The sequence below is a fragment of the Haliotis asinina genome, chromosome 1 (assembly GCF_037392515.1).
Source record: "Haliotis asinina isolate JCU_RB_2024 chromosome 1, JCU_Hal_asi_v2, whole genome shotgun sequence".
Lineage (NCBI taxonomy): Eukaryota > Metazoa > Mollusca > Gastropoda > Lepetellida > Haliotidae > Haliotis > Haliotis asinina.
This window is the reverse complement of record NC_090280.1, coordinates 64333061-64360286: the sequence shown is the minus strand read 5'-3', so window position 1 is coordinate 64360286 and position 27226 is coordinate 64333061. Positions and strand designations below refer to the sequence as shown.

Sequence of the window (27226 nt, the reverse complement as noted above, 5' to 3'; positions counted from 1 at the left end):
ACAACTTTTCTTTAAAAACACATGAGCTATTAACTAACTTGGCATTAATCAACACAGTCACGTGACAGTATTTATATACTCTCGTGTTTAAAGTAAGTGGTAAGAATTGGGTCAGTGTGACGTACGACGCTCTGCTCCAACCCGCCCTTGGGTTGATGCCACTTTGAGATATTCAACGATAGGTACAGACGGGCGGCAGAGCGTTCCCATGCCGGTAGTAGAGACGACGATTTCCCTGGAGTTGTACTCATTGTGCATCCACTTCCAAACTCTGTACGCGCTGACCTACTTACAGACACCTGCATAACTCTTTTGTCGACGCCGTAAAATAATCCATAATTGATGAACCGGTGAATGCTGGAAGCATGTGCCTTATAACGAGGGTTGGAGACCATCTCGCAATAACGCAACACTCGCAAGACAACCCGTCAGCTGAGCTCAGACCTGCTGGCAGCTGTTCGGCTGAGCCAGTGAAATGGTGCTACCGAAGGCCCAGTAAACGCGATGGAGCTTAGGGGTCACCAGCCGTACACTGACCGCCAGCCGCCTCGCGCAACCTATGACGTCACCGCGCGCGCCGGTCATCGCCCTAACAGTATTGACATTATTGGAGTAGTGACCTTTCTGCTAGAAGATGGAGTGATGGTTTAGTGGAGGGCTGGCCGGCGCTGTAGTTTGTCTCATGTTGTTGGGATTGGGTGGGATATTCCACCTTATCTGTTGAACAGGTGAGCAATGTACGGGTTCGTTACTTCGAGACTTGCTGACTTGACAGTTTAGCTTAGAGCATGAGGTTAGGAGCACGCGGTGTATATAGGTAAGTAAAACGGCCTCTTCCTTCGTCCGCTGTATTTCGCGTCTAGCGTTTTATAACGCGGTCATTTCGTTGGAACGTTCGTGTTTTCGCCTAATCTGCATGCCATTCATGTAGAGCCCCTTGATATATTGATAATGGCCTAGTATACATATCTAATCTAACAAAAGTAATATTCTACTAAATAAACATTATAATATGTGAGAATATATGATCACACATTCATGCAATCATTTTGTGTTAAATACTTTAAAACATGTAATAGAATTTTAAGATACATGACATAGAAATGTATGAGGCGCGTTTTCCAAGTCTCGCTACAGTTACATGTGATGGATATAAATGAATGGAATCACAAACAATTTTGATGTACAACATATCAATGATCAAACCACACATTCCAGTTTCCAGTTCTATAAATATCTGTTTTCACCAAAGTTGGTTCTTTTAACAAATGTAATTTGACACAGTCGTCCGTATATTGGAGAATCATTATAAATTATTCTGTGGATATTTGAATTCATGAATTTGAATATTTTTCGCATAACGCTCCTGCGATGTAAAACAAATGCATGACACGTCTGTCCCCGAATTTAAGTTTCATAAATTTCGTTTGAAAACTGAAAACATTTACACAGCGTTCATTCGATAACTGCTTTGGTACATCGCTGGATGATGATGGAATTTTAAAAATGAAACTAAAGCTGTAAAGCTAAATAAACATTCAAATCAAATAGTGTTTTAAAAATGTCTGTTATTTATCTTTTTATTCTGTATCAGAGATTTATTCCGCTATATTCGTTCCTGTGCATATATACTGAACAAGAATATTTACGCCAACAGATCATGTATGTATGTATGTATGTATGTATGTATGTATGTATGTATGTATGTATGTATGTACATATTTCTGTGTGTGTGTGCGCGTGCGCGCGTGTGTGTATGTATGTATGTATGTACATATTTCTCTGTGTCTGTGTGTGTGTGTGTGCATGTATGTATGTATATGTATGTAAATATGCGTTACAGTACACATGGATGATATGTTAGATATCCTGTTACCCATATTTGTATATGTCGTCCCATATCACAGAGACACACAGTGGTGCAACTGCTTTGTGTGCACTGCCGACTCACTATATAGTTCTCCCGGAGACAAGATCACTCAATATCTCTGTTTTATGTACGCTTGTTGCCATTTTCATACACAGTCACTATTATGGTTTAGAGATTTGCTCAATACTTATAATATGAACAGCAAAATAAACGCTACTCTGTTTTTTTGGTCACGTTTTAAAGAGTAGACATAAACATGAACGCTTACTTTCAGGAGATTTCATTTTTTCGAAACTTCTGTTCTGAATAGTTTTAATCAAAATATTATAGTAATTTACTCTTTTCTTCGAGTTTTCTCCCAGCGTGACATGTGCTCTCCAGATATGTTTTTACCTCCTTTCAGGGCGGTTTTGAGACAAAAATCTGACTTAGGTCATTTTAGCATATACAGCATGCGGTAATATCAATGCATCGAAGTGAAATTTTAACACAATTTAGATCTCCACGTGACGATTACTGGGATATATTATGTCAAAACACTCTTATATCTGACTTAAGTCGTTGTGCTTCTCAACCCTTCATATCCTGTATTACATAACACAAGGTTGACACAAGACCTCTTGCCCGTCAGTCCGAGACGAGAGAACGCTCATAATTGTTTTCGACTAAATGTTGCTGATTGTTGCATATCTCATTTGTCCTAAATGAGCTTCGGCTATATCGATATTACCAGCATGTACGAGACGACTGAACAGTCACTGTTGCTTTCAACTAAACTTTGGTGATTTGGGGCCATATCTATATTACCATTATGTACGTGATGACTGAACAGTCACAGTTGTTCATCTCGCTTCTGAGTGGTGGAGAACCACGCCAAAGACCCAAGTTCTATTCCTCAAATAGAGGGGTATAATGTGTCCGAGTGACACCCATTTTTTTGTTTCCGGAACGTCGTTATTGCTAGAATATTGCTAAAATTTTAGACTCATTTAACCAGCTTCTAAACCGTGACTATGCATCAATACAGAATGCATAATCATCATCATCATCATCATCATCATCATCATCATCATCATCGTCGTCGTCGTCGTCGTCGTCGTCTCAGCTTGGATGTAGGAATTTAGTCCACACAGTTTGAGTTACAGTTCAGCTGTACCGTCTCACTGTTGTTGAATCACATCTTTTACTTTCGTCCGGCCCTCACACACGTTGATGCACAGACCACAAATGAAGCAAGTCTAAATTTTCCTGTTTTATTTTCCATAAAAATTATATATTTTCAGAGATTGATCATTACTCTTCACTGAAGCCAACGTACGGTATTTGAGTTATACATGAACGTTGTTGTTAATATGATGTTTGGCTACACGTGAACACAGCTGTTTGTATGGCGTGTGCGTTACACATGAACACAATAATGTTTGAGTGATACATGAACACTGTTGTTTATATGGTGTTTGAGTCACACATGAACACTCTTGTTTATACGGTGTTTGACTTACATATGAACACTGTTATTTATGTGGTGTTTGAGTTACACATTAACACAATTGGTATTTTTTTCTGTTTGATGTACACATGAACACTGTTCTTTATTTAGTGTTTGAGTTAAAACATCAACACTGTTCTTTACATAGTGTTTGATTTACACATCAACACTGCCCTTTATAAAGTGTTTGAGTTACATATGAACACTGCTGTTTATATGGTGTTTGAGTTACACTTGAACACTGTTCTTTATATAGTGTTTGAGTTGAACATCAACACTATTGTTTACATAGTGTTTGATTTACACATCAACACTGCACTTTACATAGTGTTTGAGTTACACATCAACACTGTTCTTTATAAAGTGTTTGAGTTATATATAAACACTGTTGTTTATATGGATGATATGTTAGATATCCTGTTACCCATATTTGTATATGTCGTCCCATATCACAGAGACACACAGTAGTGCGACTGCATTGTGTGCACTGCCGACTCACTATATAGCTCACACAAGACAAGATCACCCAATATCTCTGTTTTATGAACAGTCACCTTGGTGATTTGGGATCATATCTATATTACCAGTATGCCCGTGACCACAGATGTTTTCAACCCAACTTTGGTGATTTGGGGCCATATCTATGTTACCAGTATGTCCGTGACGACTGATGTTTTCAACCCAACTTTGGTGATTTGGGGCCATATCTATATTACCAGTACGTCCGTGACGACTGAACAGTCACAGTTGTTCTGGACCAGTTTATACTTCGGGAAAGGGAGAAGCAAACCTCATTTTCATGTTTTAAGGGTAATTTAATGAACTTTTAGAAGAAAATCGGGGTGCAGAGGTGTGTCTTTGATCAGTCCACAACACTGTGACAACGTAAATGAGTATGTACAGAAAAACGTTGTGACAACGAAAGCAAAACGTTGTGACAATGAAAGCAAGACGTTGTGACAAAGTTGCGTGAGCGTGAACGTGTTGGCTGTTTAGTCAGAAATGAGCTTGTATAGACCATCGGTGTCTATTTCTTTAGAGATCGCTCTTTTCATGTGAAACATCTGCAAACCTAGAGTGACCTGTCAAAATGATATATCTTGCGGCACCTAGTGACCTAGTGCTGATGTAACATATAAAATATAGATGTCCAACTCGCCTAGTTTTGTCACGAAGGGTGATTAAATTATATGCAAACATCCAACATTTGTAGTGCACGGGACAACATTGCAGTCATGCCGCGAGGTTGTATGTTGAATATTTACACCAATCACCGGATGCAGCTCACGGACAGCATGCCGTATTTCCGACTATTCCCAGAAATCCACCGCCTGATAGAAGTACCGGGCTTTAACAACCATGCGGATGCCACGTGGACAGATGTGATTGGCTCACATGTCCCCAGTCAGATCCTTATTGACAACAACTTACACGTTCTAAATACTGAACATAAGTATTTCCGTAATGTATTTGAGTGAGTTTAGTTTTGCGCCACTTTTAGCAATATTCCAGCAATATCACGGCGGGGGACACCAGACCTGAACCCCAGACTAACGCTTGGTCTTGATTTTAACGATTAAACACATTTGAACTGAAATGGAGCCCAAGGAAGACCAGAGATTCAGAACCTGTGGAAATCTATATAGACTTGCTTCATTCACGGCTTTAGCACTGCAGAGATGACAAGGCAATAGGGAAAATAAAGTGGTTCAGGGACTAGGAGAATAAATGAGCGTTGCAATGTAGTTTACAATGAAACCCAACGAGAAAAATATAAAATCGTTTCGAGTGGTTCGACCAACCTCTGTGTTCACTGACTCGTGACAAGTCTTCATAAACACTTACATCAGTACATGTATTGATGACGATGGCAAGCGTTCCAGTACTATGTTCTGTGCTATCTGCAGTAGGTTTTAAGTTGTGGGTTATCGGCCACAGATACTACTGCTGTGTACATCCAGCACCTAGACTGGCCAAGGAGAGGAGAAGGGAGTTAAGAAAATAATGTGATTCAGGGACTGTGAGAGAGACTAATTGTGCCCATGTAGGGACATGAACCCGGGTCTTCGGCGTGACGTCCTTAACCACTAGGCCACCCTAATACCCCCACTATGCATCCACACGGTATGATGTACTTCCATGCTTAGCATTGTCACAATACCCCTACTATACCTCCGCATGGTATGATGTACTTCCCTGCTTAGTATTGCCACAATACCCCTACTATACCTCCACATGGTATGATGTACTTCCCTGCTTAGTATTGCCACAATACCCCTACTATACCTCCACATGGTATGATGTACTTCCCTGCTTAGTATTGCCACAATACCCCTACTATACCTCAGCATGGTATGATGTACTTCCCTGCTTAGTATTGCCACAATACCCCTACTATACCTCCGCATGGTATGATGTACTTCCCTGCTTAGTATTGCCACAATACCCCTACTATACCTACACATGGTATGATGTACTTCCCTGCTTAGTATTGCCACAATACCCCTACTATACCTCCGCATGGTATGATGTACTTCCCTGCTTAGTATTGCCACAATACCCCTACTATACCTCCGCATGGTATGATGTACTTCCCTGCTTAGTATATACCCGTACTATACCTCCGCATGGTATGATGTACTTCCCTGCTTAGCATTGCCACAATACCCCTACTATACCTCCGCATGGTATGATGTACTTCCCTGCTTAGCATTGCCACAATACCCCTACTATACCTCCGCATGGTATGATGTACTTCCCTGCTTAGCATTGCCACAATACCCCTACTATACCTCCACATGGTATGATGTACTTCCCTGCTTAGTATTGCCAAAATACCCCTACTATACCTCCGCATGGTATGATGTACTTCCCTGCTTAGTATTGCCAAAATACCCCTACTATACCTCCACATGGTATGATGTACTTCCCTAATGTTACAAAACACTAATGTTACACAACACTTCCCAATAGACGTATAGTACTTTCGTAGTGTTACAGAGCACTTCCCTAAAGACGTATAGTATTTCCCTAATGTTACAAAACAGTTCCCTAAAGACGCATAGCACTTCCCTAGTGTTGCAGAGCACTTCCCTAAAGATGTATAGTACTATCGTAGTGTTACACAGCACTTCCCTAAAGACGCATAGTACTTTCGTAGTGTTACAGAGCACTTCCCTAAAGACGTATAGCACTTCCCTAGTGTTGCAGAGCACTTCCCTAAAGACGCATAGTACTTTCGTAGTGTTACAGAGCACTTCCCTAAAGACGTATAGCACTTCCCTAGTGTTACAGAGCACTTCCCTAAAGACGCATAGTACTTTCGTAGTGTTACAGACTACTTCATTAAAGCTACAGAGTAATTATAATGACCTACTGTTAGAGAATGTTACACAGTGAAGTGACCCTATCGTATATTTAGCCTCTGGCCTTTTGTGCGCGGTGTTAACCTTATCGGTGAAATGACTTCATCTATTTCCGCGTGTATCAATAATAATAACATTTTGTCTGTACATTTAGTCTGGGTAATACTATACCAGTCGGCTCACATGGCCTGTGTGGAAGGATATAAAATGAAAGATTAATAGACTATTCTGATTTCCAGGTGCAGTGTTACCTCTACAAGATCTTTCAGACACAATCTCGTAAATGTTAAAGATATATAGTTGCACACAAATACTTTTTCAACCAAATACGTCATTTTACAGACAGGAAATTCATAGAAATTCAGCAAAGTTTATTTCGAAATCTCCGTTTACGTCACACGACGCTCAGTTTAAAGGTGTACGGATCCAAAGCGATTTCACGGTAACAACCCAAATGCGAACCCCAGTAGCTGGGTGGTCAGTCCCTGCTCCTTTGGCTGTGACAGTCCACCTTGGCACTCAATCAATCAATCAGTCAATCATTTACTCTCAGATAACCACGGGGTTGGTGGTACAAGAGCGAATACAAATATTTCATATGCAAAAATACATATGTATGTATGTATGTATGTATGTATGTATGTATGTATGTATGTATGTATGTATGTATGTATGTATGTATGTATGTATGTATGTATGTATGTATGTATAAATGAAAAATCTAATTCAAGATTAGGATTAGTCTGGGTTGATATGTCTTAGAAGGGCTGATAGTTTTGATACAAACTTTGATAAGTTGATCATTTCTTTGGTGTCATTTGTTGAGAATAATTAAACAAAATTTTGCGCACTTGGGTATTTTGTTTTAGGGGTTGATAAATACATTTTCCTAGCGTCGCAAAGATTTGGTCATTCAAAAATATAATGGAATTCGTCATCAATAGAGGTAGATTGACAGAGTTTACAGGCTCTATTACAGCGTGGTATGTTTTCCCAGCGGGCAGATTATATTGGTAGATACCATCTGAAATATCCTTCACTTTTAAGTGTTTTGTAGACGTTTCGACTTTCATATCCCACTATCAAGTAATTATAAATTAGTTTTGAAAGTTTACTGACTCCATTGTGATTGGTTAGTTTATGCCAAAAGGTAATGAGGCGTTTATGTATATTTATCGCGATTGGGAATCTACCGAGCTCCCCATAAAGCATACATCGAGGTGTAGAAGTCTTTAGTCTACTATTAGTTGGATTTCCCCCCCCCCCCCCCCCAAGATATTCCACATTTTCAATACCCCAAATTTCTGAGCCATAAATAAGGATAGGTATTGTCATTGAGTCAAAAGCAGACAACCGACAGTCCAACGGCAATTCGATATTTCGTGCTTTTTTAACAGGCTGAATATGGCTTTAGTGGCACTGTCACCGAGATCCGTCATACATGTGACTAGTCTTCTATTTCTGTGAAACATGAATTTCCAGTGAATTTCCATGTATCACACTATGTTTTAAACGAATTTAATGCCTTCTGTAGACCTTTGAGGAATTTATCGAATAGTACGGCATCATCTGAATACAGTAAAACTAATAATTGAATGAAGAGTTAAATGTATTTGTCTTCAGCATTTTTACAGTCAGAAGCAAGGACGTGTTATTCAATATCATTAATAAAGATTGAAAATGGTAAAGGAGAGTGGTTTTCCACCAGCCGCACGCCATTATTACACGAGAAGTGAGCTGATATATTGTTCCTACATTGCATAAAAGATCTGATACCATTGTACTTTGCCTCAACCAGTGTCAGAAACCTCCCGTCAATGACAATAGTTTACGTTTTCTTCCATAGACCCACTCTCCAAACTGTGTCATAAGCCTTGGTGAAATAACAATATGGTCTTTGTTTTTCACTTTTCTATATCTGCATAAAGCTATAGATAGCAAACAGGTTGTCAGCAGTCGAAAATGATTTCCTAAATCCAGTTTTTGTTGGTGTCAATATATTGTCTTCATCTAGATGGTTTGATAAGCGGTTGTTCAATATTTCAGTAAATAGTTTTCCTAAACAACTTAGAAAAGTGATAGGTCTATACGAACTTGGATGCGAAGTATCTCCTTTCTTTCTGTAAATTGGTTTAATTATTCCACTGAGCCAGTAGTCCGGAAGAGTAGGATTTTTAAATACTAAATTAAAAAGTGCAGCTAACAAGGGGATTAATAAATCACAACTATCAATTAAGTATTCGTTTTGGATAAACTGGGGTGCATTGAGAATGGTGGATGCCCACCAGGCGCCGTTTGTTTGAAATTATCCCGCAGCCACAGTCACTTGACCAGTTCCGAAAATATCACTAGTGATGACACTGCAAATGTATATAACCATTTGCTTATGAGACTAAAACGACAGATGACATGGAACAGCTTTGAGTGTAACCAGCAGATGAATGGCACATTCCTCTATGTGTATATTTATTATTATTATAAGTGTTCTTGTATAGCGCACAAATCAAACTGCAAGGCAATTTCTCTAGGCGCTAGGTATTTTCCCTCGATCACCGGATGTCAATCTCAACAGCACATCGTATTTCAATCGCAACTCCCTGGGGAGTATACAACTCTTGCTGCCACTAGGCGCACCGAGTTTATTGTGGCTCTCTCATCCTAACGAGGTATTGACAGATACAATCCTCATACAAAGTAATAGCCTGTTATTACGGCCATATCTTTAGTCGATTTTAATTTTGATATTTGTGTTTTGCTTATATTCATTTGTTGCAGCATTGAACGAATCATATTTTCGTCGTGAAGTGTAACGAGGCAGACAGCATATATTATATCGCAATTAGGGCGTGTGTGTGTGAAATATGATTCACGTTGGCAATCTATTAAATGTCTAGATATTATAATGTTATAGTCATGTTATGAATTCACTATAAATAGATAGTGTTCTCTTTGTTAAGTTTCAAAATGCATACATATATAAAAATATAGGATTATAAGACCAAATATATAGACGTACACGGACATCGTTATTTTACATTCTTAGCATATTTACCACTGGCAGATGAAGTAAGACTTCAAAATTGTTACCATAATAACGAAGATGAAATACAAATGAGTGAAAACAGTTTGATCAATTTTGATCAATGCATACTTACACTACCAAATGCGCTTGCGGGAGACGCAGAAGAGATCGTAAACCAGTCAAGAATTCTTTGATTTCCCGTACTCACGGGAGAAAAACAATAACAAATGCAACAACCAGGCCGCGGAAATTGCTCTCGATAAGTGTACCTTTACCCGTCCCTTTCTGTGAAAACGATGACTGTCTACATTGCTGCTTTCGTCCGGAAATAATGATCTGCTTCAAAAGAAAATTCTGTTTGTGCACCTCATATAAAATGTCGAATAATATTGGCAGTCAATATGAAAGGGACCCATAAAGATCCAGGTTTGAAGTTATTTTCTGGAACCCATGCTTATCGTAATAGGCGGTATACTGCATAGTTTGGTCACATTTTTAACTTCGGCGTTAAACAAACCAACAAACCTTGTTGAGGCAAGTTTTGATTCGGCAATTTTTTCTCATACCCGTTTTCCTGTCAGTACACATCTATTATGAATTTATTTAAAGTGTGCTCTGCAGGACGTCTGAGATTGATAATACGATGTGCAGTTGAGATTGGCATCCAATAATCGGGGAAAACAAACATCGCCTTGGGCATGTACTAGTTGCGTGGAAATGTGTGCTGTATGATCATATAATACATGGCAATAGGAATGATAAAGTTTTGCTTCAGTTTGATGATAGTTTGAGCATCGATCCATCCATTTCGAAAAATTTGAATAACAATTCTAAACGGACTTAAAACTCCATATTAGAATATAAAGTCACAAAATTTGAGGAAGATGTAGTTGAGAGGGCGACAACTTTGTTTCTGAGAATCAAGAAGAGTTCTGAAGTTGAGACAGTGATGATAATCCGTTTCTTCGAGCTCAGCATTTCGTCACCGATCCTCCCCCTACCGAGAGTCGCCAACAACGTGCAGCTGCACACGAAGGCAGTAGCACTGCGCCAACTGTGCATTACAGGCAGCGGGAGGTGCAGACACAGTACAGCGAGCAGACGTACGGGTCAAATTACTCAGTGTCGACGCAATTATGCTCGGCTTTACACCGAATCAACTGATAATGCTTAGCAGGACTGTAATAAGCCCAGAAGTTCAGAGTAACACGCGCTGAGGTCACGTGACCATAGTGCGAGCACTATAGGGCCGAAGTCATGGCAACCAGTTTTGACGATTAATTTTTGCATCTTTCAGACGATGTGCTAATGTTGTCTATTTTTAGGGTATAGCTCGTCTGCGAACAGCCAGCTCGAGTAGCAAGCAGCTCGCGCAGTCCTCGTGCTCGAGCAGACGATAGATAGGTCGGTTGGAGTGGTAGACGGTACGCCACGGACTGTGTTGTCGAAGGAATGCGACAGACGGTCAGCAGTCGAGCTGGACAAACGGACGTACGAGTCGAGAGTCTGTGGGCAGGCGAGACGGACGGTTGTAGGTGAGTACGGGTCGAAACGAGGCCGTGATCGAGCGTACAGATTGTTCAGAAGTTTTCAAGTGTTCGCGTGTATCGGATGCCCCTAAACTTGTACCACATACAGTGGATATTAACTTTGGCTGTTTAGTGGGTTGGCAAACCTCAATGACGTCACGCTGTGTGTCTGGAAGGGGTGTTTCGCAGGGGACACGGACGCGGGGAGAGTTTAAAAAGTCCCAAGTTTGACAGTTTTGAAGTCGTCCTACGACATCGTTCATTGGATCACTCGATCTCGTTCGAGGTTATTTCTGCCAGTATCAGATGAAAAGACTCTGAGGGTTCCTATAAAAAACAATACGCAGTTATTTAGAGATTTCACCGAATTAGAACGAGTACAACCTCACTCGAAGTTTTCTTTATTTGCGGTTAACAGCTACATTTTTAAATATTTTAATTTATGTATGGCTTGACTTGAGGTGCGAGTTAACCTTGAGGCAACAGATTAAAAATAAGTCAAGCATGGTCTGAAATGAGTTATTTCATTTCAAATATGACATCATAACTGGTTCAAACTTAGTTTCAAATATAATATACAGTCTTTTACTTGAATATGAATTATAAAAATCCACAATAAAAACAAATTACACCATAACACTAGAAATTAATAATTTAAAAATGAACACCAAATTTCTAATGTAACCTAAAACACCAGTTATCACTGCCAGACAAAATATGTATTTAAAAAAATATATAAATATCCACGGGGGCCTGAATAGGAGCTGTAATCTTGTGAGAATATATATTTTACCTGAATAGTACCAGGATATACATATTTTATGTCTCTGATATGAAATATGTAGCTGAAGCGTCTAGCTTGAAGTCAGAATGATGTCAGACTTTGACGCATGGCTCCTATAAAACCAGTGACTGCGTGTATCACACGAGAGCATTGGATTTTATGGCGTTTTAAGCTCCAGCATTAACTTCATTATGCACACATATGTTTAATAGCAGCGTACATATTTATGTAGAGGTAAATGTTTCCAAGAAACAGCACATTTGGCTCCTAAATGGAGAAAAACTATTCAGACACTCGAACTTGTTTCATTTTATCACCAGGCAGATTTGACATACGTGGGTGTGTGTAAGCAGGCCACTATACCTTCCTCAAATAATATTTATAAAGTATCAAGAACATTTTTCATTTTAAAATTCATAGTCTCAATATGATGTTCATGGTGGAAATGTGTAAACAATGTATTGTGTTGATAGGCATGTAATGGGCTCTATAACATGTAGAAGTATTTCACATTAAAAGCTAAAGCTGATTACTATATTTCATATATCGGCAATTTGTTTTCATTATTCCAAAATTCAAAGTGTTTTTAACGCTGGTAGGAAAATGTATCAAGTGATGAAAGCACAATTATTGTTATTATGCTAATATTCTGTATTATTTTAAATCGATTTTTAAATCGATTATCTATGAGTAATAGAGTAAGGATTATTATTGTAAGTGAATGCAAGAACAACGCTATACGTATCAAGATTCAGTTGTGACCATCAACGCTACTATTGTTATATAAGTTATAATGCCTATGTTATAATGTAAATATAGACATTTCGATTCATCGCTGGACAATCAACACACGAGACGTGACAACATGACAATGCCAGTTGTGCATAATATGCAATTTACACCTTGTACTACTTTTATTTATTCACACAACATACAGTTTCGCTTTCCCAAGGCATCACAATGAAGAATATCTCCACCATGAAGCTTAGGACGCTCCGTTCTAAATCAGGTATGGCACGTGTATCGAAAACAATATTCTGCAATTCATATGCGAGAGGGCTGAATATATCAAAGCCCGATTTATCTAAGAATGATCTATCTAAACCAGCTGTATGGGAAATATTCGTCTCCCCAAAATTAAAAGTTCGTCGGTAGCAAAATGAAGATAGAAATTCCTCAGTTTGTATTCCCCAATGTTATGCTTCATGTGTACTATAAGAAAAGATATAAAACGCTGTGACACATTTGGATGGTTGATGGTGTATATGTTACAGTCGGATTGTGAAATCAGTCATTTTGTGAAATGACTAAAAATTTCAGCCGTTTCATGAAATGACTAAGAGGGTCAGCCATTTTGCGTCATTTGTGTAACAACAATGAATATTCTTCAGTAATTTCATGAAATTTCAATGTCATCAATGTGTGGTGGAAATTTCATTTCATCAATGTGTGATGGACAGCGCTTTATGATGTGTGGCTCCTGTGGACGGAGCAAGGGTCAAACACACCTCGTGGTCAATATTATATGAGTAACACGAAAGTCGGGATAAATCATAAAATTATTCAAAATCTTTAATATGTTTCATATAGTAAATCTGACGTATAACTCGGTCCAAAGCACTACGGAGAAGAATTTCCTCATACTTTGTGATTCTCTGTAATTCTGTTCTGTTTGGTCAAACATCCCGGGTACACAAACTGCATGCAAAGTTAAGGGAAAAATATGTGTTTACCTTCGTCAAAGGCTGCTGCTTTTAAAATATTCTTCGGAGTACCATGACACCATGCCAGTGTTGTAAGAAACAATGCCTACATTGTAATACCAAATACCTACATTGTACAGCACTGTAATTGTATTGTGAAGCACTATATGCCTATATTGTAAGATACTATACATATATTGTAAGGCACTCTACCTGTATTGTGAGACATTATACTTATATCGTAAAGCACTATACCTATTTGTATGACACTATACCTATACTGTAACACACTATGCATGTACCAATATTGTAAGACACTACACCTATGTTGGAAGACACTATACCTATATTGTAAAGCACTATTCCTATATTGTATGACACTAAACTACATTGTAAGGTACTATACCTGTATTGTAAAGCACTATACCTAAATCGTGAAGCACTATGCCTAGATTGTATGACCCTATGCCTGTACTGTAAGGCACAATAGCTATTTTGTATGACACTATACCTATGCTGTATGACATGATACCTATGTTTTGTGACACTATACCTATACTGTAAGACACTATACATGTACCAATATTGTAAGATACTATACTTATATTGTAAAGCACTATACCTATATTGTAAAGCAATATACATATATTGTAAAGCACCATACCTATATTGTAAAGCACCATACCTATATTGTAAAGCACTATACCTATATTGTAAAGCACCATACCTATATTGTAAAGCACTATACCTATATTGTAAAGCACTATACCTATATTGTAAAGCACCATACCTATATTGTAAAGCACTATACCTATACTGTAAAGCACTATACCTATATTGTAAAGCACCATACCTATATTGTAAAGCACTATACCTATACTATAAAGCACTTAACCAATATTGTAAGACGCTCCACACATATTGTTAGATACCATACCCATACTGTAAGGGAAAGCAATTTCCCCAACAGATCAATACTAGTTGATCACACTTACATCTGATATCCTAGGCCAGGAGTTCAGAGGTTACGCACCGTCTTGAAACTACCAAATCTATAAAGGTAACAGCAGTCTTATCGAAAATCCTTCTATCTAATCTTAAAGCAAAACAACAACATGCACATTTGAGTTACCCTGCTCGCTAAATGCGGTCGGCTGACTAGTGTATTCATGTTAACGTGCCTCTTATCTGTCACTTAGAATATGTTGCTTTATACGTCAGTAAATGGAAACGAGAGAGCAGAGCTGCTTTCTGTTTAAATAAATAAACAAACAAACAAGCACACAAACAAAAAAACAAACCCAAAACAAACAAACTTGCCCACCGTCATCAATACGTGTACTGATGTAAGTGTTTATGATTATTGTTATGTCTTGACGCTTGTCTTTGAAGACTTGCCACGTATCAGTGAACACAGGGGTTGGTCGACACAGCTCGAAACAATTTTTGTCTTTGTGTATGAATGTAAACTATATTGCCTGGCCTATTCCGTTTGTCTCACGGTCTCTGGAACACATTATTTTCCCTAATGCCTAGTCCTCCCTGCAATGCTATAGCACTAATTAAAGCAAGTCTAGATCTTCTCAGATTCTGAATCCCTGGCCTCCCTTGGGCTCCTTTTCAATTTAAATGAGTTTATTTGTTATGATCAACATTATATATTCAGAGACTTAGTCCAGGCCTGTTTCCTCAAAAGGAGAAACGAAATTTCAGCTTGGAATTGTATCTTCCTCACTACTTTTAGAGGACAAGATCGTTACAACGGAACGTTTGTAGCCAGAATTTCAGCCTGTCCCATGATTGAAGTGATCGTGTTTAAAAACAGATATTTAAAAAAATAGATCAAAAGGAGGTGGATCACAGTGCGGAGGCTATCTAGACTTGCAAAATTATGTCGGACTTGAGAAGGGTTCATATTTAGGTTATCTTCCAGTGTCTAGGTGTATATTTCCGATCTAAAATAGTTTCAGGCTGGTCTGACTCCGTATGGGCCCACTAGCCACTTATCAACTGTTTTAAACGTGGCTGTGATGGCATCTATTGTTAAAGTGTATACGATGATCCATAACGTGCTGCCTGGAGGTAAGCTACGGCTGACCGATACTATTAAAGTGGAAACGTCATTTCTTTTCCTAGTCTACTGACCAGGGGCAGTACATTGTCGTGAAGATGTCCCCCAGGAGCTGTTTCTGTCCCGTTATGACCCGTAGTCTGGACAGTACAATACAGAATTAATAAAGTCTCAGAGTCTCGTTATTTGAGGCTCAATGTCTCTGTAATGGTGTACGTCATTATAACGTAATGGTGGTCTGAACGGCGTTAAGACTCAGTGCCAGTGGAGTAATATGAATAAATTTTGTACACAAATTTTGAGTGCCGCACATGTAGTCCCTCTGTACATATAGTGCTATCCACAGACACGGCCTCACGTCGTACTCACAAACCGATTGTACACTCACCCTTGTAGACAGACTGACAGTACACCCACCTTCACACACACAGCTCTCATCCCTGTATACACACAGATCCACTGTACACACACATACCCACACACACAGCTCTCATCCCTGTACACACACAGACCCACTGTACACACCCTCTCACACACAGCTCTCATCCATGTATACCATACCCCACTATACACGCACCCACACACACACAGAGCTCTCACCCCTGTACACACACAGACCTACTGTACGCACATCCTCACACACAGATCTCACCCACGTACACACACAGACCCGCTATACACGCACCCTCCCACACATACATCTCAACCCTCACATCCCTCTCACACCTGTACACACATCCCCTATCACATTCTCGCTGTTCATCCTACTGTAAACATACGCACACAAAAACACGCTCCTCATCCCTGTACGCAACCCATATCACACAGTCTAACAGTACACCCTAACTGCACACACACCTCATCTCTGTACACACACACCCTTACCCCTATACACTCACACCTCATCCCTGTACTCTCACCCCCCCCCCCCCACACACACACACGCACACATCTCAACCCTGTATACGCATCCCATATCACAGTCTCCCTATACACCACTACTGCGCGCGCGCACACACACACACACACACCTCACCTCTGTACACATATACCCTATCACACAGGCTCCGTGTGCACCCTACCGTCCATCCCTTCACCCCTGCACACACACAAACACACACCTGTCATGACTACTGTTACACACATCCCCAATCACACAGTCTCCTTGTATACCTTTACTGTACACACACACCTACCTCACCCCTGCACACACACACACTTCACCCCTGCACACACACCTCAACCCTGCATACACACCCCATATCACAGTCTCCCTGTACACCCCTACTACGCGCGTGCACACACACACACACACACACACAAACACCTGACCGCTGTACACATATACCCTATCACACAGGCTCCCTGTACACCCTATACACCCTACCGTACACCCCCTCACCCCTGCACACACACAAACACACCTGTCATGACTGCTGTTACACACATACCAATCACACAGCCTCCCTGTACAACCCCCCACTGTACACACACACACCTGACCCCAGACATGAGTGCCATCAACGTTCCTATGCTACCACACAGTCTCTTTCGCTTCCAAGCAACGAATGACACTGGGAATTAATAGAAATCGTGAAATGTGGAGGCGCTTTATGACAGAGTGCCGTTTACCGGCTGCGAGACTTTACGTGCGCTTCTGACGTTCTTAGTACTGAGTGAGTTTAGTTCTTCTGGAATGTACAGTGTATGGAGAGTTTAGTTCTGAAATGTACCGTGGGTGGTGAGTTTAATTCTGGAATGTACCATGTTTGGAGGGTTTAGTTCTGAAATGTACCGTGTTTAGAGAGTTTCATTCTGCATTGTACCTAGTTTGGAGGGGTTAATTCTGGAATGTACCGTGTTTGGAGAGTTTAGTTCTGGAATGTACCGTGTTTGGAGTGTTTAATTCTGGAATGCACTGTGTTTGGAGAGTTTAATTCAGGAATGTACTGTGGGTGGTGAGTGTAGTTCTAGATTGTACCGTGGATGGTTAGTTCAGTTCTGGAATGTACCGTGGGTGGTGAGTTTAGTTCTGGAATGTACCGTGGGTGGTGAGTTTAGGTCTGGAATGTGTGGTTACTGAGTTTAATGTGCCAACATTTCCTACATAATACCGAGTGGGACAAAATCGTTGCGTTTCATGCGAGGCACTCATTCTTAGCGTGACTAGTGAACATCTTTGCTATACGACCTCCCCTGCGAGCCAAAGCGTCAGGTTCTGATTTGACTGAATAAAGTTTCTGATAGTTTCCTAGAAGATGTAGAGAGAGAGAAGAGATCTAAACCTGATTTTTAGTTACATGAAACTCTAACGATACTAATAAAAAATATGTAATTAAAAAGAAATGTATTATTTTGATATTCTGCCGTTTAACGAAGGGTTTTAGCGTGGTATTGTCACATTATATTTTTTTAGTGATGTTCCTGTAGCACGATGCATCCCTTTAACAACATACTGGGATGCATATACCTAAACATGATATCCACTGTATAAACGTTCACGATAAGACGAAAGGTTCAAGGCATCCGGGATATAACGATGTAATGGATTCAAATTTCTTTTTAAGATTTCGCTTTTTAATAGCTCATATTACACACCCGCCATGTTAGTCTGACTGTCGTGGATGCAGAGAACAGCAGTCGGCGATGGATAGGTGGTGCAGAGCATCAACAGGACCTTGAAACCAATACACAATGATATATATTCTCAGTAGTTATATATATTTCTTCATAGTTTCTTCTTTCTTTATTAAACTTGAAATGTGCTCTCTGGCAATAACGATTTGGTAGGCGTTCAAGTTGTATTTGAACTATCACATGAACAGAAGTGCTAGTTCACTACTATTCTTTTGATATATGCCTCTCCTGTGGTGGGTCTTTGCATGTACTTTTAAAATCAATTGGACAGTGGCGCCCGTTACTCATCCATTCTGCTGTTGAGTAAAGCAATCATCTGATTTGCTAAATTGTGAGACCAAATGGTTCAAGTTGCCAACCACATGTTTATTCACATGTGTAGGATTGGGGTGAAACAGTTCTCTTTACGACAGAACGCAGGTCGCTTTCAGAGTTGCCTCCCTAGCGTGTACGGACGTGACGGAAGCGGCCGTTGTTTCAATCCCAGGTTCCAGAACTGGCCTAAAGGATTTTGCATCAACTTACTATTGGTATTTGTAGACTCTGTGAGACATTAATCACGTTAAGCCTGAATATAGTTTGACCAGAATTCGTTGAGAATTTCTATTGGATCAGTGTTTACACAATATCAAGAGCCATGTAGAATATAGTTACTGATTTGCTTTCAAGGGAAACAACTCTCTCCTCATATTTCTAAGGTATGACCAGAGTTGTCTTCATAAACAATATGGTGACGGCAATCTCACTGTGGAAACCTGAAAATGACAGCTTTGGAAAAAGAAAGATTATAATTGATACAATCCGATCGGACTACGATAATTTTGCACATCTTAAGTACAGTCGGGGTGTTTAAGTGGTTGTCAGTGCTGGCTGTCTCGACATTACCAGTAATCGCGGGTTTCAGGACGAGCACAGTGTACACTGTTATTCTAAACAGACATCTTCCACGTGTTGTATGATGACGGGTGGACATTCTATAAATACTACTATTCATAGGCTAGAACAATGTATTGTAAGGAATGGTTTTATGATACGGCTGTCGTATGTCTTTGTATGGGAGTTACGGTCATCTTAGCGCTACGATCACTGCGAGGAAAGGGGTCCCTGGTCGAGATCCTGGACAAACATCAAGGCGGACACGATGTGACCCGAGTTATTCGCTGAAATTTAAAGGAACAGGTGACCCAGGGCGTGTGCTAATGATTAGGAGGATCGCCTGGTTTGAACCCCAAATTAACCTATATTCATAGCCCATATTAAGACTCTTTGTTTTATCCAAAGGTGTTTTATTAATACCTTAACACGTGCGCAGATCGTGTCAAATGAAATATGTGTGAACAACAAGAATAATAATTATAAGGATTCCTAATGTCCAACCAGTGCTGCTCAGTGGCGCTTTGACATGAAAACAACGGATAAAACCTGCGAGGCAATACAGATACATTCAATTCCTCAATTCCTTTTTAGAATGTACAGATATTTCCTTCTAGTCTCTGTTAAACTGGTATATCTTATTCACATCACACAAGTCATTCTTGTACACATTATAATTTAAATTCAGGCTTAGTGACTTGGCTGATTTCTTCTATCGTCATCAAACGCAGGGAGTCGATGCTTACAATATCGATCACTGTAATTTGTTCGTATTTCACAAGATGACCTCGTGGTGCAGATCCGACAATGCCCGAGTTAGAATTGGTCTTGATCAGCCAATCTTTGTCATAAGAGGTAAGTAAGAAGATCGGGTGGTCAGGCTCACTGGCATGGTTGAGACATGCCATCTGTTTCCAACAGCAGCAGATGCTTTATTGATGCTTCTCATGTTGATCATGTTTTCCCTCAGATTACAATTCAACTCTAATTACACTATTTGCCTGTGGTACCTTTCATTGATATTCCTGTCGTTTTAATGGGTATAGGCGTTTGTTGTGGAGCAACCCAAGACGCAGGACTGCACATTGTCGTAAAGAATATCCTTGCATTGACATTGTTCGAGTGAAGCTTCGTCCTCCACTAGAGCACGTCCAACCACCAACTGATAACACCACCCTCCTTACTATCGGTGTGGAGACTCCCCCTCCCCCAACCGCCCATCTACTCACTCAGTCACCCAGTTACAAACTGTCAACCCCGAACATCGTGGACAGAGTTGATCTTCAGTACCCCATCCTTGTCGGAAGAGACGACTCCCGGGATCGGATGGTCAGGCTCGCTGCTTGGTTGACACATATCATCGGTTCCCAGTTGGGTAGATGATGCTCGAGTTGTTACTCACTGGACTGTCGGTTTCATCTTCGATTATTTAGATACCGCTGCCATATAGCTGGAATATAGCTTTCTGTGGCGTTAAACAACAAACACTTTTTCCAAGATGTCATAACAGACACGAGTATGTGACGTATTACTTGTTGAGCATGGATTGCCTGGTCCAGAGTCGATTATTTACAGACCACTGCCTCGTAGTTAGAATATTGCTGAGTGCGGCGTAATACTATACTCACTCGCATATTCGCTGTTTCACTGTATACAAGATTTCAGGTCAAACACACATACAGGATAAGCTACTGGCCCCACCCATTGTCAAGACCACTAACCTATTGTAAGAGGTTGTTTAACGTCCTTCGGTGTCTTGCCCACACATCTTGACACACATATCTAGTTCGGTTATACACAAATACATATATACAGACTAAGGATTGTGTAAAACAGATCCATCATTCGCATATATCAAAACATTTTTACTTCAATATTCCTTTTGATGAAAATTTGCGTGTTGCACGTAACGGTGACTGTAAAACAAGTCTTTTGAAGATTACCGGGTGATGGTGACATCTAGGCTGAGCATATATGATATATAGATGAGGAAGGAATTTGATACCTGTTTACCGTACATTTTTCACCATGTACTTAGTGAGTTTTAATGCGTTTGTTTATTAGAAGCAGCATGCATTTAGTTTCTTTCGCTTTGTAAAGCGTTACGCAAAATATATGACGTATATGCACCAGACACAGGACTGTGCTAAAATTAGACAGTTGAAGGACGATAAGAAATACCTAGACAGTTTAGAGTGACCCGCTAACTGAAACAGACCGTTGCGAACGTGCATATGCTCGTTGTTGCCGGATCTGCTATTGGTTGCTCCGTATCTTGGTCAAGGATAGGCATTCTCTGAAGGTGTCAGGATCCGGAACTCTTTGCTCAACTGAGCTGCAAGAACAGGTGCTGGTTTCGTCCGGACACCTTCTTAAGTGAGAGTTTAAGTTGCCTTCGGTGGCCTGAAACCCTGCCTTACTAACATGTCTTATTATGACGGTGGGATCTGTAAGAGCGTGTTCGAGAAGTCCCAGAAGGGTGAGAGGGAAAGAGTGAGAGAGGAGAAAGACAACAGAAAGAGTCCAAATTATCGCATTATCGCTATTTGTTTTACTTGTGTGTATGTATTTAACGTGATTACGTGTTGCCACTTATATACGCAGGTGTGTGTGTCCTTATGGTAGTGTGCATGTGTTTCTTTGCCATTGTGTGCGTGTGCGTGTGCCTGTATGTTTGTTTGCGTGTGATTGTGTGTTTACCTCTCTGTTAATTTTTGTCCCTCAGTCAGTGTGTGTGTGTGTGTGTTGCTCTGTGTGTGTTTTCGTGTGTTTGTGGAAACTAAGCAATAGATTACAAAAAGGTAAAATACCATAATAAACAAATGATCCCATGAAAATACACCAGCCAGTCGCGTCAGTGCCCGACTGATTTTTACTAGCCACGGACTAGCGGGCCAATGACTATATCGCAGACTGGTTTGGTTAGACTCGTGTGTCTGTGTTTGTGTGTCTCGGCAGATGTGTGTCAGTGTGTGTCACTGTGGTATCACCTCAATGTATTAACCAATGTAAGGAAATAGTTCAGCAGATAAAAATAATAAATACAATTACCGTAAACGTCTTTGATCGTTCATCCATCTTTCCAGGGAGAGTCCATATAATCCTACGTATACAGGACAAAAATACTTAGGGATATTTGTAAATTTTGAAATTATGAATTATGATGTATTTATTCATTGTCCATGTTATCGTGATTCGTGTGGACACAAATCTGGGGCTCGTACCAGCGATCATAAACATTGGGTTACCCCTGAGTAACAGAACTCTTGACAGTGACGCCTCCAGTGCCGCCCTTCTAAGCCACCGTTATTTCACACTTTTTTGCTGCGTGGATCATGATAACGACGATCACGAAGTGAGCTACATAACCTATCTCTATGTACTACATGGGCGGCAGGGGTAGCGTAGTGGATAAAGTGTTCGCTCATCACGCCGATGATCCGGGTTCGATTCCCCACAAAGGTGCAATGTGTGGAGCCAATTTGTGGTGTCCTAGCGGTGATATTTCTAACAGCGTCATGAAACTAATTTGACTCATCGTTTACTAGACACAGTGAGTTCTCGTGTCTTAGACACAGTGAGTTCTCGTGTCTTAGACACAGTGAGTTCTCGTGTCTTAGACACAGTGAGTTCTCGTGTCTTAGACACAGTGAGTTCTCGTGTCTTAGACATAGTGTGTTCTCGTGTCTTAGACACAGTGAGTTCTCGTGTCTTAGACATAGTGAGTTCTCGTGTCTTAGACATAGTGAGTTCTCGTGTGTGTTCTCGTGTCTTAGACATAGTGAGTTCTCGTGTCTTAGACATAGTGTGTTCTCGTGTCTTAGACACAGTGAGTTCTCGTGTCTTAGACATAGTGAGTTCTCGTGTCTTAGACACAGTGAGTTCTCGTGTCTTAGACACAGTGAGTTCTCGTGTCTTAGACATAGTGAGTTCTCGTGTCTTAGACACAGTGAGTTTTCGTGTCTTAGACACAGTGTGTTCTCGTGTCTCAGACATAGTGAGTTCTCGTGTCTTAGACATAGTGTGTTCTTCGATTCTTGTAAGGATCAGTCACATGGCGATCAAAAGTTTTTTTATCATGTTTTGGTTATCGGAAATCAGTTAAAATGTGATATGCCATTGTTTGCCTCTTTCACACTGACGATTTTGTCTTTTATCGTTCCTATCAAATTACTGTCTGTGTACAAGAGATTGTATAGATGATCCTCAATATAGAACGAACCCTTTTCAATTGTTTATGAAAACACGACATTTAACCGGTTGAGGGATTGATCCTTGAAATGAGATCAGTTGGTATTTTCGTAAATGTAGTTTAGACGTACAGCGCCAAGACCTGTTCTAACACCCCCACCAGTCACCCACCCACTGCCCCATCCAAAGCCTGACGTTTACACCCAGAAATATTGCCGTATTAAACAGATGTCTACACCATATGTAAGTAAACAATTGGAACCAAGGATTAGTTTCTTTTATTGTCAAGGGCTGAGACAATGCAGATTTTCCCAATCAATCTGGACTAGGTCAATTGGATTATGGCGGAGTGTGAGTGAGTGAGTGAGTGAGTTTGACACCGCTTTTAGAAACATTCCATCTATATCACGGTTGGGGACACCAAAAAGGGGCTTGACATATTGTGTCCATGTTGTGAATCGAACCCCGGTCCTCTGTGTGACAAGCGAACACTGTAACCACTTGGCTACCCCACCACCCGTTTGATTTAGGAACTCAGAGCCTAGATTTTCGAAGCCCTCTTAGCGCTGTAAGTCGCAAGTCAGTGTTAATGTATGTATCTTAGCGATATGAGAGCCTAAAAAAATTAGACCCAGGTTACAGCCAATCAGGAAGAATGCAGTTGTACAGTGTATAGGCTTTCGTCATGAAACTTTAAATGTTTGTTTGGCATTTCTTGTGCTTTGAAGTGTCAAGATTTTAAAAAAGTAAGATTTTAACATTTTTTTTGTGATGTATATTTTCTTACACAACTGAAACAGACTGTTCTATTGTTACAACTCTTCAAATGAACAGGTAGGTTTTAAGTAAGAAAACTACTCGTCAAACACTTTGTGGAACTCCACAATCAAGTTTAGTCTTGACGAGTAGTTTGCTCTGTACACGGTTACTGATTTATCAATAAGTATAGCCACATCGTCAATCCGCGTGATTGCTATACGTTTCCGCGTATCAGTACGTCTAGCTCATCGGACTTATGTAGTGCTATAGTAGCCAGAGGTTGCGTACCACCTCAAACCGATCATTGTGTACTTTACGTTATTGATTTTAGCCGCCCGTAAATCCTGCTTTCCCATGAAGCACTTGAATCCCGTGCACTGGCTGGCCTAGCAACGCTATACAAACGCCTATAGAATATCGGTCAGCTCAATACTTCACCTTTCAGTCTAGTCTAAAACAGGCCAAAAAACTCGGATAATTGTTATGGGAAAGTAACATTGAACTGTAGACCATTACTTCATATTCTTACATGTAAATAGTTAAATGAGTGTTTCATATTTAATGTAGACGTATCCTGACATTTTCAGGTATTTTTGACGATTGTTATTTATTCTTCAGTGGTATTTTCTCAATGTTATTACCATTTGTGAAATTATGTTATTGACACAGTGTAAAACAGCTTGCAGAGTTTTTGATCATGAGTGACCATATTTCACTTGTTAACCTTATTTCAGTTAATTATTTTATGTACTATTGAATTTCATCATCAACAGCAATGAATATTTAACATCCCACGCGATTATGATCCAGAGTCCGGTTGTTACTATTTAATCTAAAATGATCCTTTTAATAGGTAAATACCGCATGGTTGAAGTTCACCACAATACAGTGTTAGGTGAGCTGCATGACAGACATGCGTATCGATTTGAATGCAGCCACGTATCACAGGTCACGCTGACATGACCTAGGTCACATTGACACTGCCCGTGACACCGACATCCAATACATGTCCATGAATATTTGAAACGCACGCGGCTGTGTAGGGCATTTAGAAAGGGTGTACAGCAAGTAGGACAAACCCGAGTGCCGACACACATTGTATACAAATAGTTATTGTCCCTTGAAAACAGGCGAGTGGGAAGACTAGGCGGTCCTCTTCGGATTATGTTGTAACCGCTAGTAAACAAACTCGTCTCATGTAGGAAGTACGTCGCTGTTGTCCTCCTGACAACTGCTGTTAATAAATCTGCGGAAAACAATAATACACATAGTAGTAACGTTCCTTTCTATTATTATCATCATTAGCTAAATGTAATTTACAAGACTAGATCAACTTCAGAAATTTTGAGGACGCCTGTTTTTATATTTGCACTTATCTGAGCTTTCTGCTCCATAAAACCTTACTTACCATTTATTATATCAGTTGTCCCATTTCATATCACTGTCCCCAGATATGGGACCTATACATGATTATTATCATGTTATGTAATGATCAACGATCGTCTCTCACAGTTCGCAGCTGCGGCTTATTCCACCCATACAAATATGTACGGATGTCGACTATATGTTGTCTACATCATCATGTCATACTATCAAGCTATAATTTATTCATGGTGGTATAAGTTTGGTAGTATGCCACTTCAATCAGTTTGTATGTTTGCATGTATACACAATATTTCAATAACCTGCGATATTTACATATACACGTGTCACCCGTGAGCCTTATCAGAGTTGTGCTCGTCTACCTTTGCTCTTACCATTCCTGCCGATGCCAACGTGAAAACAAAGAGACGTTTTGGCGTGACGCGTGTACCTGATCGGATACGACCGACGGACCCCGAACCTAAACTGACACTTAGTCTCTGATTATGATTATGATAGAAACAAATAATTCACTGAGATATGAGATTCAGTACCTGGGTGAGTGAGTGAGTGAGTGAGTGTGTGAGTGAGTATGGTTTCACTTTCAGCAATATTCCGGCAATACCACAGCGGGGGACACCAGAGATGCAGTACTTGAGTTAATTTGGAATTCGCCATTTAAGGCATAACCATTGCAGGGAGGGCTAGGTAGTAGTGAAATAATGAGGTTCAGGGGCTGTGATGAAATCTTGACTTCTTCATTTAGGACAAAAGCATTGTAAGGAGGGCTAGGCAGTTGGGAAATAACGCGGTTCAAGGACTGTCAGACTTTATTTGCGGCTATAGCATTACAGGAAAGACCCGACAGTAGGGAAATAATGCGATGTCAACGAACACATAAGTCAGTCTGACCGTGGTGTATATTATGCAGCTGGTCGGCACGCTCACATGATACTGCATATGTTGCCGACGGTTATGCATACACTATACATCAAGTAGATATGCATGTACTTGACCGGCTTATACGCGGACGTTTTGTAGTGCGTGTTCAGACTACAAGGCATGCAGATAGTCTGGTATTAGTTGGTTTCCTTGTTGTTTAAGGTCGTATTCATCAATTTCCAGCATTATGACCTAACCCCAGATTTACTGAGACAGTCTGTCTCACAGTCCTCAATGGCATTATTTCCTTACTGTCAAACACTCCCTGCAATGCTATTGAGGTAAATGAACTTAGTCTAGATTTACTCAGATAGTTTGTCTCACAGTCTTGAACCGCATTATTTCCCTACTTGCCATGCACATTCCCCTGCAATACTATTGTGGTGAATGTACTTAGTCTAGATTTCCTCTGATAAATTGTCTCACAGTCCCAGAAGCGTAGTGTTTCTCTACTGCCTTGCCCCCCTGCCATGCTAAGAGTTCAGAATCTCTGGTCTCCCTGGGGTTCCTTCCCAATTTAATTGGGTCAGCTTGTTCCTTTCAAAATTGTATTTACTCACTCTTAGACCAACACCTGTTGCTCACAAAATGTCGATCACCGGTTGTCATTCAGGATAAGTCAGCAAGTA

General features: G+C 40.3%; 1 protein-coding gene across 8 annotated transcripts in view; it reads left to right on the top strand.

Moving 5' to 3' along the window:
- LOC137295893 (uncharacterized) overlaps positions 1-27226 on the top strand; it is a 69236-nt gene that overhangs the window by 14651 nt on the left and 27359 nt on the right. Inside the window, exons 1-2 of one of the 8 annotated variants that reach the window (XM_067827511.1) lie at positions 10788-10849; positions 11072-11281. The exons of 2 other annotated variants lie outside the window; for them this stretch is intronic. The gene's annotated coding sequence lies outside the window, so the exon portion shown is untranslated. Of the gene's footprint in view, positions 1-606; positions 729-10787; positions 11282-27226 lie in introns of those variants that run through there. 5 more of the 8 variants (XM_067827487.1, XM_067827503.1, XM_067827538.1 and 2 more) reach the window with 5 other exon arrangements.